Genomic DNA, 13,753 nt, shown 5'->3' on the forward strand with positions numbered 1-13,753 from the left:
AGGCAAACCAAATGCAAACAAAAAAATGCATTGATGGCTTATTAAACACCGATGAGTGCAATTATGCTCTTATAGATCGACACCTTTGATGCTGCGTAAAATGCACGCAGTAAATAATACCATTCAAATACACTTTGTTTGTTTCTCTCAGGACCAAAACTTTCTATGAGTGATGCCATTAAATGTTGTCTCTTGGCCAAAACAATTATTTAGTAAAATCCTGAAAGCCACAGAGATGCTCGCAAATTGAAAGCCTCTGAGTTCATTCAGAAAGCTTTTATGGCCCATTAATGTTTCACTCTCCTCAGTATTGATTTTTCCCTTCCCAATAGCTTTGTATAAAGAAAAAAAAAGAACCTGCCGTCATCCTTTCTGTCTGAAAATGGTAGGCTTGGTTCTCGCTGAAGCATTAAAGCTGCACACGACTGTACCATGTTGCACTTCAGGTGCAGATATATGTGTGCCTGACATGTGTACGTAGGGGTGTGTTTGTGTATTCCCCTACATACATATATACAGATATAAACACTCATACATATAAATACATATGAATATAAATTCTTCTGTATTGAAAACTATGGTTCACCTTACACCTTAATCAGCTCTTAGATTTAATTACAAATAGAAAATGAGGGGTGCAAAACAGGCAAAACCACAGTAGGGGTTGGAAGGCTTTAGAGAATGCCTCCTCTGCATCACCCCCCCCCAGCACTTGCAATTTTAAGTGGGGGGAAAACCGTCCATTGGCTTTCAATAGTAATTTTGGGGTTTTCTTATGTTTAGAAAGAGGGGTCATCGTCAGAATTAAAATCATGGCAGGGTTTCAGCATTTTACTAAATAACTGTGTTGGCAAAAAGACAACATTTAATGGCATCGCTCATACAACATTTTAGGCCTGAGAGAAACAAAGTGTATTTGAATGCTGTTATTTCTAGCACTCATTTTACATAGTATCCAGGCACTGATCTATAAGGCCATTATTGCACTTATCAGTGTTTAATAAATCATCTCCACATTTTGCAGAACCCCTCCCCTCACTTGCTATGTATAATTAAACCAAAGTCCAGACTGGAACAAGTTGCCCAATTAACAGCACAATCCTATGCATTTCTACTTGGGAGTAAGTTCCATTGCGTTCAAAGGGGAAAGTTTCCACTCCCAGGAAAGCATGTATAGAGCTGCAACTGGATGTTTGATGTTTGGGAGAAGGGTTCCAATCTAGTCTTCTCTGTGATATGCTACTTTTCTGTGGGTAGAATTGTATTTTTATCTTGATTCGTATATTTAAAAAACATCTGGTCCTGTGAGGTCCTATCTACAATCTGAAGTGGTACAGGCCAGAGATCAATATACCACCTTGGTGAGAACTAGGCCTTTCCTCCAATCCTACAAGATGAAGAACCATGCTTGTGGGAACAAGGACCAATGCCAGTTATCACATCAAATGGTAGACTTCGAGGGCAGGTCAGCATTCCTGCATTGCACAGGCTGGCCCTGGATAGGACTGGGCCAAAAGAGGCTACTTTGGGCTGGGTGCAGACCAGACTGCTGGGGAGAGATGAGTAAAGAAAACTATAACATACTTTCTTCACTGCTGCCTGGGCCCCTATGAGCCTACTGAGATCTATGTCAACTATTTTGCTGGTGCAAACCGTTTAGCTGGGGGGGGGGGGTGTCAGGCCCAGGACAGGAGTTTCAGATCTAGCAGATGTTGCTGGTATCCACCCCAACCCACTCCTGGTCTGACCCAATTCCTGCCCCAATCTGCCCCAGCCACCTTCCCTGCTCCAACGGCCTAATCCGCAGCCCACCACTGCCAGTGCAGGGCTTACTGGGTACCACATTGTAGACAGCAAGCCACAGACCATTGGAGTGCCTGCACAATGGTGGTCTGCACAATCAATCAGAATCATTTCTACATTGAAACAAATTTATGCTGCAATCCTATGCACACTTGTCTGAAAATAAGCACATTGAACACAGTGGGGTTATTTTTCCGAGTAAACAGGCTTTTTTGAGAATGAGCCCCATTGAATTCAATGGCAGTTACTTCTAAGTAGACATGCATAGGATTGTGCTGTAAATCACTGTTATTTTTAAGAACACCAAGTAGCATTTTACATTAAGATTTAACAGAAGAAGTCAGGGAAATGATAAACCTTTATTTGAAACTACTAGGATATTTATGAGCCTGTCTCTGTCTGAATAAATTACAATATTTTATCTATTTACCCTGCCTGCTCACAGAAGAGATGTAAATTTAAACATATTAAGTCTGATTATCTTCATAGCATAACTACAGCTGCATTTGCAAAAAACGTAGCCTGTTCTCAATCACTGCTTTTAGAAGGAGCATAAAAACAACAAGCTAAAATGTTATGTTTCCAAATATAGTAATATTGTATAATGTAATCACACTGTACAGTCCATCTAAAAATTTCTAAATTGCTACTGACTCACAACGGCTTCTCCTCATTCAGATCAAAGGTGCAGATAACTTTTTTCAAAATCCATTCCATTTACTTGCAAAGCTTTAGATTTTCATCCACTTCCTTAAAAAAAAAAAATTACAGCACATTTTAAAATTCAAAACATTAAAGTCAGGGTGAAATGTCTAAACTAAGTAGTGTGTATTCTGAAAATGTCATAAGAGAAATGTGAAACAAATAATGGGAACAAACAATGTCTTAGGACAGCAGTGTCCAGAGCTAAGATAACCTGATACCAAAAAGGTATTTATCACCACTGAAAAATGATAAAAATTGTTCCACCTAAATAAACATTAGTTTGGCTCTTCTCTGATTAGCAAATGTTGGAAGCTGCTTTGCATGGACCATTGGTCTATCTAGGCCAGTGCTGGCTCTCTGGAGTTGCACATGGGAGTCTATTCCAGCCTTACCTGCAGGTGTTGGGGATTGAAACTGGGATCTTCTGCATGTTCTTCCATTGATCTATGGATCTCACTCTTATAGGCAGACCAACTTCCCATCTCTTGACATGCAAACTAGTTTATTTCAATTGTCACTGCAAACATCCTGCTTTGGACCTTATCAAAAAATTGCAATTCAGAGTAGTCAACGCTTTATCTTATTGCTTCAACTGGAGATGTTAAAATATTTCTTATACAGAACGCGCTTGGGTTCAAAGAACCGTGAATGGAAGAGGGGGAAAAAAAATATTGGGACTATTTCATGAGTTGAATTCTTGTGCAAATGCTAATGGAAGACTTCTCAGTTTAGAGTCTCAGTATAGGAGGGCTGGTGGTACACCAGGCAAAATGGTAAAGAAGTAAAATATAGACTGTAGCATATACATCCTTGGAAAGCTGTACAGGAAGCTAAGCAGGGTCAGGCCTGGTTAGTACTTGGATGGGAGACTGCCTGGGAATACCAGGTGCTGTAGGCTTACACCATAGTCTTTCGAGACTGAAGGTTGCCAACCTTTATGGGTTTTATAAAATCACCCATGCCATAAAAAGATTTTGAGAAGAATAGGACAAAGTCTTACACAACAGCTTGTAACAGCTTGTACACAACTCTGGATTTGGGGCCCTTTCTCTCACATTGGAGAAAACCCCTCTGCAAACAGGAGTGCCTCTAGATTCAACCCAGAGCAAACTACATATTTTTAGGGTACTGGGGATTCATTCATAATTGACTATTAAAAGTTGTGTAACTTCTTTTTCGGTTCCAGCAATATAAGAATAACCTCCCACCAGGCAATATGCCCTATAAGGGAATATTAACAAGAGTGCTTATATGAAGAGTTAAGCAATGCCCCTAATTATCCACAGGACTGGGATGTTACTCTGCTTTATCTCAAGAATGCTCTCATCCAGCATATATACATAAAGAACACATAAGCCAACATTAGCTTAGACATGGAGACACACTTATTCCTGCCACCAGCATTTCATTCTGCTTGATTTTTATGAAAGAATTAAATGAACTCTTAATAACTACTAAATGACACTGCCATGCCATGTAATTCCTTCATAATTTTAACATTAATTCTGATTACATTAGGTAATGTAGCAGCTCTGTGCCTCATAAATTTGTAATCACCATATTAATATTTTATATTTATTTCCTCTCCTATGCCAAATTAGCCCAAAGGTGCTTTAAATTATGAATCTGGGAATTAAGTAACTGATGAATAAAATGAACTAACCTCTCGGGAAGAGTGTGGTGTCTATATTGTGGCAGAAATATGCATCATATTTCTAGACTATCTCAACTGGCTAGAATCAATTGCAAAAAATTAATACCAACAGTTGCATGCTTAGTGACCTCCATTAGGAATGATGTGATAAGTGCCAATGTGACATGTCAGGACCTTGTGGTCCATTTACTGCAGGGGGAGGGTGTATGCAAGAATCATTTCTTTTGAGATACAGGCATAAAGACTGGTAGTGATGTTCCTCTGGGCATCATGAACAATTTCACACGTGAAGCCTAGATCAGCCCTAATCATCACTGCTCATTTTTCAAAATGACTGCCAGATTAATGGAGATGATATGGAGATGATAAATGGTATACCCATTTATACCAAGGTTACTCCTTTTGTGATACAAGCATGAAATGAGGTAACCACCACTATCTGGCAACATTATAAACCATCTCAGATGTGAAGCCCCAATATGAAGGGTTCAGCCGTGCCATTGATGAGACAGTAGCTGAAGGCTCCACAAGGAGGAAGACATGGGTGCCATATAAACCCCGTCTTGAAGCCAAACTGAGGCAACAGGGAACGGTTCAGCAGGCCAACATCCCAGGTGGATGGAGAAGAATGCAGCAAGCGGTAAGCACAGAAAGGGAAGAGCCCCTCACCTTCAACCTGGGCCAGAAGGTGGGGAACTCCACACTGAGATAGGGTCTGCATTCTAACCTTATCCAAGACACTTTTGTTGCTTAAGGAAAGTGTTTGCATTCAGAGGCAGCATGGGAGTCAGCCAGACTGGGCCCCGGTCAAGTATCCATCACCATCAGAGGACCTGCATGGCTGGACTGACCCCTCAGTATTAATGCCTCTGCTGGCACCTGGTGAATCATCAGGAGAGGTTGGAGGACCATTGTGGGTCCAGCACAGGACTTTACACCAGGGTCCCCAGCAACCTTGCACCAACACTGAATACAACTACCAGTATATTGCCATAATCCTGTACACATTCAGCCATTTTTGACACAATCACATTTCACTGATCTGTGATCCTTCTGGTCACACTGAGAGGTGGATAAACAAATACTCTTGAGAGAAGTCTTTGTCTTCTGTTTTATAAACTAAAGAGCTGTATGCTATCCGATACTATTTCTTTTTGTGATCAGTTAATGAATCACCTTTTAACCTTCTTTCAATAACCTGTTTATTGAGTTCTTTCAGTGCTTCATTGTATAGGAGGTTTTACACCTAATCAATATTTTCCATTGCTCTTCTTGGAAACTTTTACAGCATTTCCAATATCTTTCCAGAAATGTGTTTACAAAACAGAAGGCTTGGGACTTCTCAGAGAGCAAGAACCTCTCCATATCTTACCAAATGATTATGTTAACCTAAGTTCCAGAAAGCCAACTATAGTGTGTGTCAAGCTGTCTGTATAAAAGACTTTTCATATCTATTGAAGTGTGCTGTCATCTATGAACACTTATGCTACAATAAATCCATTAGTTTTTAGGGCACCATGAGACTCTTTATGAATTTGCTAACAATGGCTTCCAATCCGCATCTCCCTGATCTCTAGCTGGTTTCTCAGTTAACTTCGTTTTGGGGTTTGGAATTGTTTTTATAATGATTTTTATGGCCTAATTGTATCTTCTACCATTTCACACTATGCAGCCATGCTGACGGAGCATATACTGCAAGCTGTGGCAAGGGGGGCAACCAGTTCACTAGGGAAAAATAGTACATTTTACTCATTTAGTTAAGGAATTTATACTCTGCCTTTCCACCAACTTGAGGGCACTCAAGGCAGCTATTTACCTCTCTGAAGGCCACTTGGCCATCAACAGGTGTCATTAAACCTGCAACAGCTATTTTGCAGGCATAAGTCCAAGGAGAGGCAGGAAGTGCATTGCGCTGGGAGAATGGAGATTAGGACCTCAGTGTATGCTGCTGCCACCAAATTCCACCCCTCCCACGCTTGAACCACCCCTCCCTGCCTCAAACCTCCCCTGAACAGCCCACTAATCTACCAGCACCTTATCTGTTCTGATGTGGGCTGGGTCCATCTCTGGTGGGCACATGGAGCCTCTGGCCATTTGCACCAGTAGCTCCGACATGCACAATGGCAGCACAACATTTATGGTGGCACAAGGGGACTTAAGGCAGCAGATCTCCCAATCCTCTGCCATATGCCCTCTATAGGATTGGGTTGTTAATGATTTTCTTATTGTACGTGTTGATTGTAAATAATACAAGTCACCTTGGGGTATAAATCTCCAGATAAATAAATGCACTCATATGTGTGTAATACTGTATCTAGTTAAACCCTTGGTGGAAGTGCATTGTGCATCTTCTGTGATTGTATTATTGGCATATACACTTGCATGACCTCTTCCATTTCCTCCCCACAACTGAGGAAGTGCTGCTGTTGCATAATTCTGCCCATGCACTTGTCTGTATTGTGCATCAGCCCACCAGAACAGCCATGGAGAGTATAGTGCTTTCTTTTCAAAAACCAACCAACCAAAAAACCTTTAGATGAGTTGTATGCTTATTCAGAAACAGCTCAAGGACCTGGTCAATTACTCGTAACTTCCTGCCTCCTGCTTAACTTTTCCTTTTCCCGCTGGCAATATTAAAAGACCATGTGGTGATAATGTGGAGTTCATCAGGGCTGAAATAAGAATCCCATAGCGTCTTAATCACTGGAAAGTGTATTGGAACACTTTTGCAGGTATGAGCCAACGTCATCAGAAAGATGTATCCTGGAGTCAAATTGGATGTGATGTGAGCAAATCCATGGTTGGATCTCTCACAGTGTTTTGAATTGGTAAATGTGACCATGGGGAGAGGATTCTCAGACAGTGAGGAGAAACAAACAGCCCAGACCTATGGTTTCCCTGCCATAGCATACAGCTGTGCCAAAAATGGGCTGCACTACATGCTATAGTTGGAGAGGGGTGCAATCAGGAGGCTTGGAAGTGGAAAGGGAAAAATGACACAACGGGCAATGTGACAGCACTGTCTGTTTTAGTGGCTGTCTGCTGGTATTCTTTTTGCATCTTTTTAGATTGTGAGCCCTTTTGGGACAGGGAGCCATTTAGTTATTTGATTTTTCTCTGTAAACCGCTTTGTGAACATTTAGTTGAAAAGCGGTATATAAATACTGTTGTTATTATTATTATTATTATTATTATTATTATTATTATGTGTTACCTTGGACTGGCACCTGTTGCAAGTTTACGGAGACACAAGGGAGGGCATGTCAGCTGACACCAGAGGGGATAGCATCCTGTGCAAGTCACAGGACGACTTGTTTTTATTATGAAACTTTAATTATTTTGTATTATAAACTGCCTTGAGCACCAGATTTTTGTTTACCTAGGGTAAGCAATCCCTACACAAATCAGTATTTTTGGTTTTTTTTAATTCTTGCATGCCACTTTGTGGACTTGTTGTGGATCAAAAAGAATCACAATAGTAAAATCACAATAGTGCTAGCAGCAATTTGAATTTATTCAGCATATTCTTTTCCCCTAGTCTTTTAGCATATAATATCTTCAACAATCCAGCTTACTATAAATGAATAATCATAGTCTGCTGTTGGTTTCTTCCCAAACAGCAGTTTTATAATCATGATGTCTACCTTGATGATAGAGTAGAAAAGGTTCGCTTGGGATCTCTATCCCTAATTTTTATGCCTGGTTATGTTTTAGCAGGAACTTCTTTAACCCATTGTAATTTGAACAGGTGCCTCCACCAGTTCCCAGATAATTTCACAGTGTGTATACTGCAGTTCAGCCACTAGTGAAAATTCAATCAATTTTCCATCAGCTCTCATTCATAATGTAGACGAGCTGCAAGGGAAAAAAAAAATCTGTTTCAACTTTACCAACTCAGATAAAACAAAGACAGATGGTTTGACTGACTGACTGGCAGTGCTCATTCTCATCCCATGCCTTGAGGCAAGCAGATCAAAGTCAAAGCAAGGGAGAAGCCATGCAGTTCCATGGCGTAACTTACATTCCCCAAGGAGAAATTCTGTTGTATTCCTCACTCCAGGAGAGGGATCACACACCTGCCCCTATTATGCTGACTGAAGGCCAGAGGTGGGAAAAGTTCGACTGATTGCCAATTTAAATTGTGTGATCTTTGTGATCACTAGTGCTCCCTTGAATATCCCTACTCATGCAGTATCTACAGATTTACAGAGAGAGCCATTCCTAATGAATGCCCCACAATGATGGCTTTAAAACTCTTCTCTTGACAGTTCACCAAACATTAAGCTTTAGCATCTTCTGGGCCTGTTTTGGATGACTTTCACCTACCAGTTGTACAGTACTGAGCTGAATGTGTGTGGGCTAACTGCAGAAATGGTTTTTGGGTGCCCCATCCATTGCCTCTGAACTCTGCTATTTTGGGACTAATACCATCATTCATTGTCTTTGTGCCACCTTCTTTACCACCTCAGGATCTTTGCTTCCTCCTTCACTGCAGCCCTCCTTTTTCTGCCAAATAACTATGCTGCTTCCTTCACCTACTTCCTGCCTTTCAACAGCAGATGATTCAGTATTATCTGCACACCTGATTGCCAGGGCAGGTATCCCATCTGCCCAAAAGATGCACCACTTTTGATTAACTGAGATGTTAACGTATTGAGATAAGACAGTTATTTTATTACAGTGTTCTGTATAAGTTTTGTTTTTTTTTAGATATAGGTTCCTGTGTTTGGTTTTGAACTATTGTAACCTGTAACGTAGGCACACAGGGTCCCTTCATGCTATTGCAACCTGATGGGAGTGTGTGAATATTAGCAAGGTAGACGTGTAAACTTAAACTTCCTAAAATATGGTCTTTGTATTGCATGGTTATGTTGCTCCCATATCCCATGCCCCATTTGGACATCAAAGAGCCAGAAGAAGATGGGTTAAGACAAAGCAAAAGAAGAGGGCCATCTGGACTTGCGGACATAAGAAAAGAACATTCCTCAGTGGCAGTGCTTTTAGTATCGCCAAAGCAGGATGTTTTGGTACTTGTTCATAAATTGTGATGGCTCCTGAGGAATTCTAGCAGTGACTGCCCTCTGACAGTGTTCATACAATGTTCCCAATCAATGCAAGGCACCGTGTATTCAGCAGAATCTCTTGACTTTGTAGTTTCTGGATTGTACTCAAATTCTAGAAATTCGCTTAAGAAAGCATTTTGTTTGGAGGACATGATCTATTCAGCCTGGAAATGGGCTTTTATCTGAATGACTTTGGGTATCTCCTAATGAGAATCATGCAGATGGTAGCAATCCTATCTTCCTTTTTTCTCATTCAATTAAATATGAAGCCTGGCATCTCAATCCAATGCATATTTACACAGAAGAAAATCCCATTGAGTAGAATGGGCTTGACTTTCAAGTCAGTGTGTGTAGGATTGCAACATTAGTTTCTTTTTACACTCAACATTTTGTTTTGCCGCTTAATCAAGTGACAATCATTATCACTTTGAGCCCAATCCTATGCACGTCTACTTAGGAGTAAGTCCCATTATAGTTCATGGGGCTTACTTCCAGGAAAGCACAGATAAGACTGCAACCTTTATATATGTGGTAAAATAGATGGTATTAGAGTATTTCTCATCTTTTTGTTTCACTCCACAGCAACTTTTTTAAAAACTTAGTTGCCTTCTGTAGGACTAGTTTTGATGCTCACTTCCTGAGCGTGTGACCCACACAAAGGCACACAGCATTCCCCTGATGTGGCCAGAGTGAGAATTTCCAGGTAGGCACATAAAGCTCACTTTCTTGAGGTCAATTTCTCAATTAATGATTGATGCAATGTGGGAGAAGACAAGCTGGATTTAAATGAAAGAGATAGTTTTATCATAGCTGAGCTTAATTCAGTTCAGTCTGCTCCCTGTTGCGTGGGAGGGATTTGATTGCCCAAACCAGCAGAAAGGTGCAGAATTAACTTTGCGCTGTTCTTTGGAGGAGCAACTCGAGCTTTCAGTCCTGGTGTAGGAGGCTAAACCATCTTGCCTCCTCCAAACTGGAAAAAAAGCAGATGGCACTCCAGCATGGTTATATTGATCAGGGGTTGAAAATGCTGACTCCTAGGAGACGATCACGACTCATACACAGAAATTTCCTCTGTGGTATTGCTGCTCTTTCACCCAGTCTTAATGCCTTCTCTTGTATGTTTATAGCATTTCACAAAAAAAGAGTCTTTCATGCTTGACATCAGGAATCAACACCCAGCTTTTTCATGGCCCTTCCATGCTTCCCTGCATCAGATTCTTGGTAGGGTGTAGTTGAGACTATACAGCTGTATAATACTTATGGGACACCTCTATTGAGTTTTAGTGCATTTGAAGTACTTCACATACATTATCTCAGGAATCTTTACAGTAGCCTGGTACAGTGGGCCTCCATGATTATTTCCATAATGTGGTAGGAGGTAGTGGCTCGCTTAACAGCAAGTAATGAATTCATGACTGAGATTCCGCTCAATCTAGGGGCCTCCCAGCTCACACTTAGGCCAGAATTAGAGAGACATATAGCTGTTCTTTCTACCACAGTTGTGTTCCCGGGGGGGGGGGGATCGCTATGTTTTGCAGAGCACTTCAATGTGCCCTGTAAGCTGCTCCCCCTTGCTGTTGGAGATATTCCAGGCAGCAAGAGCAAAGCAGAGGTGACACTTCACCAGAACAGCTCCAATGGTGAGGAGGAGGGATGGCTTACATGGTGCATTGGGGCACCCTGCAAAACCCAGTGCTGTGCCCCCCTCTGGAAATGCTACTGCTACCCCATAATACGTAATAAACTACTTCATTGCCTGACACTTATGTAGGCAGGGAAAGTAATGATGTTGTGCCATGCCTTTTATGGTACTAGGTGTTACAAGAGGAGAGACAAAGCTGGCTCAAGTCTTCCCAGCACCTGAGCCGGTATGCTCAGTGTCAGCTGCCCTTTTCTGATGGCACACCAGGTACTTCCTCTGTTGCTATTCCCACTCCCCAGAATTGAAAATGAAGAAGAGTTTGAAGCAGAAGAGGAAGTGTGGAGGAGAGGAAATTGGTGGGCTAGCTCTCCACTCAACCAACTTCTCATGGATGGGACAGCCCTGGGGAGAGAGGCAAGGTTATGTGGGCAGCAACTCTGTAACTTCGAAAGCATCTACTTCTAGTTTCAGCCACCACAGTATACCACACTCTGAGATCAATGGCTTTAAAAACCAGGAAAAGGCAAAGTGAGATTTAATCTACACAATTAGGTTAATTAGCTGTCTTTTGGGAGCTTGCTGAAGAACACTTTTTTCAGAGGGCCTTTGATGCAGTGTTTGATGCTGCCTACCCTTCTTCTGTTTGTCACGATGATTCTGCTGCTGTTGACTAGGATCATTTTATGGATTTTTTTTATTTGACTTCTCTGTTTTGTTGGCCATGGCGTTGATTGTTTTATGTCATAAGCCACAACGAACTGTTATGGAAAGCATTATGAAAATCTTTTAAATACATAATAAGCAATTAATTAAGCAAATAGGCTCCTTCAGGACCAAAGGGAAGCATATTAAAATTGTAAATAGATCCATGATCAACAATTCCTTTCATGATGTCTTCCATGATAGTTTTTACATTCTTATTAATAATGCGTGTGACACTAATACCAATCATATTTGCAAATGTAAAATGTTGAAATAATTGTCTAGTAATAAAATTGTTTCCATCAGCAAAATGCTTTAAAGGAATTGCTAAAGAGCATTATGTTTAAGGTTCTGGTCCTATTTGGACATTGCACTGATAGCACACTGATGCTAGCACACTGTCCAGTGTATCCTAAACCAGTCCAGAGTCCAGAAAGAGGGAACAAGAGGAACTCTATGCTGGCACAACCCTCCCCTGAATAATGCCTCCAGCATCTACAAAAATCCTGACACAGCCCATCAATCATGATGCCAACCTTCATGTCTGTGTGATGTTGGCATGACTGCAGCCCAACATGCAAGGGGTCAATCACTGCACCTACCCAGACCCAATGTTGGTGAGCAGGGAAGCCCCATCAAGGCAAGCCAACTAGGGGGCAGAGGCAGGTAATAGTCCAATGAACTATTGTCACCACTCAGTGACACGATTCAGCACTCACCACAGGGGTGACACCACTCCAGCCCCTAGGAACAAGTAGCACAACAACTGTCACCACCATCAAACATGGGGAGATGCCATCACACACACACACACACACCACAACATCCCTAGCCCCTACAGTAGGGGTTCCCAAATATGTGTTGTGACGCCTTAGGCCGGTGTTGCAGCACACTCACAGGGGCTCTGTGGGATGGCCACCATGACCCCTCCTACCTGTTCCCTTGGGTGTTGCCATCTTGGATACCACAAAATTGCTTGAGATTTAAGCACCACCGTCTTGGATCTTTCAAGATCCAAGATGGTGGCACCCGCTATGCCAAGAAGAAGCTGCGGGGGCACCATGACACCAGTGAGTTTGGGAACCACTAACCGATAGGAACTACTGTGGCACAGAGGGCAAAGCATCTAAAGCAAGATAATTGCTAGGAATCTCAGCACCTAGGGCTCGTCTCCTTATGCCATGCATGGACACATATGTCCAAGAAATACCTTTTTGATTACAACAAGCAAAGATTGGAAAGTGTCTCCTTTAGAAGAGGGCAGTCATGTGAAAGAAACACATAGGCCTCTCCATGGCAACACTTTGACTCCCTGCAGGGGAGTTGCTAGCTGGAAGAAACTCTTCAGTCAGGGTCAGGACTGGAACAAGCCACAAGTTGGGCCTCAAGAGCACTTAGGCAAAGCTGAGGCCTGGTAGCTCACTAAACATGCACACAGGCTATGAGCCAGGAAAGAAGGTTTGAGACCAGACAAGGGACTTGTCCTAACCTACAAGGCACATCTCTTGCCCACATGACCAGAAACATCCATGGGAGGAACAAAAGAAGATGAGACTAGAATCCCCATCCTGCTACTCCATAAACCAGTTCACTAACCACCCAGTCACAACATGAGACACGTGCAGAGTGCTTCATCTGGCTTTTAACACCCTGCATCACCACAATCAGGCACACCCGACTGGGAGGCAGTAGCACATGGACCTATCAGAGGGAGCACTTTATGGACCAATCAGTGGGCTGGCATGTGACACACGGCTCTGTTGCAACAGTCTGCCAAGCTAACCACACCATCACACACTATCACTTTAGTAGCATTGCTGCACCTACTAGCATAAATGTTAGTATGCCCCCCCCACCTTATTGACCATGGTAGCAAAAAAATATGTGGCTCGTGACCACAGAGGAACACCTCCCTATTGGAACTCAAGGAGTCCTGGAGCAAGGATGCTGTGGACTCTGGGAGCAGAGAGGTCCCATCCCTGCAGAGTCCCATGCTGAGGCAAGAAACAACTGAGGATGGTAATGCTGTGGGGGATAGGATCAGACAGTGCAAAACCAGAGGAATTCTGACAAGTGTTTGGCCAGTAGAGCCAATGGGTGTGGTCTGTGGCATTCACTAAGGGAGAGCAGACATCCCCTGCTCTTAACTGTAGCAAAAGGAAGAGATGTTTAGGCAACATAATT

Source organism: Tiliqua scincoides, chromosome 4 (genome assembly GCF_035046505.1).
Source record: "Tiliqua scincoides isolate rTilSci1 chromosome 4, rTilSci1.hap2, whole genome shotgun sequence".
In the NCBI taxonomy this organism is placed as follows: domain Eukaryota; kingdom Metazoa; phylum Chordata; class Lepidosauria; order Squamata; family Scincidae; genus Tiliqua; species Tiliqua scincoides.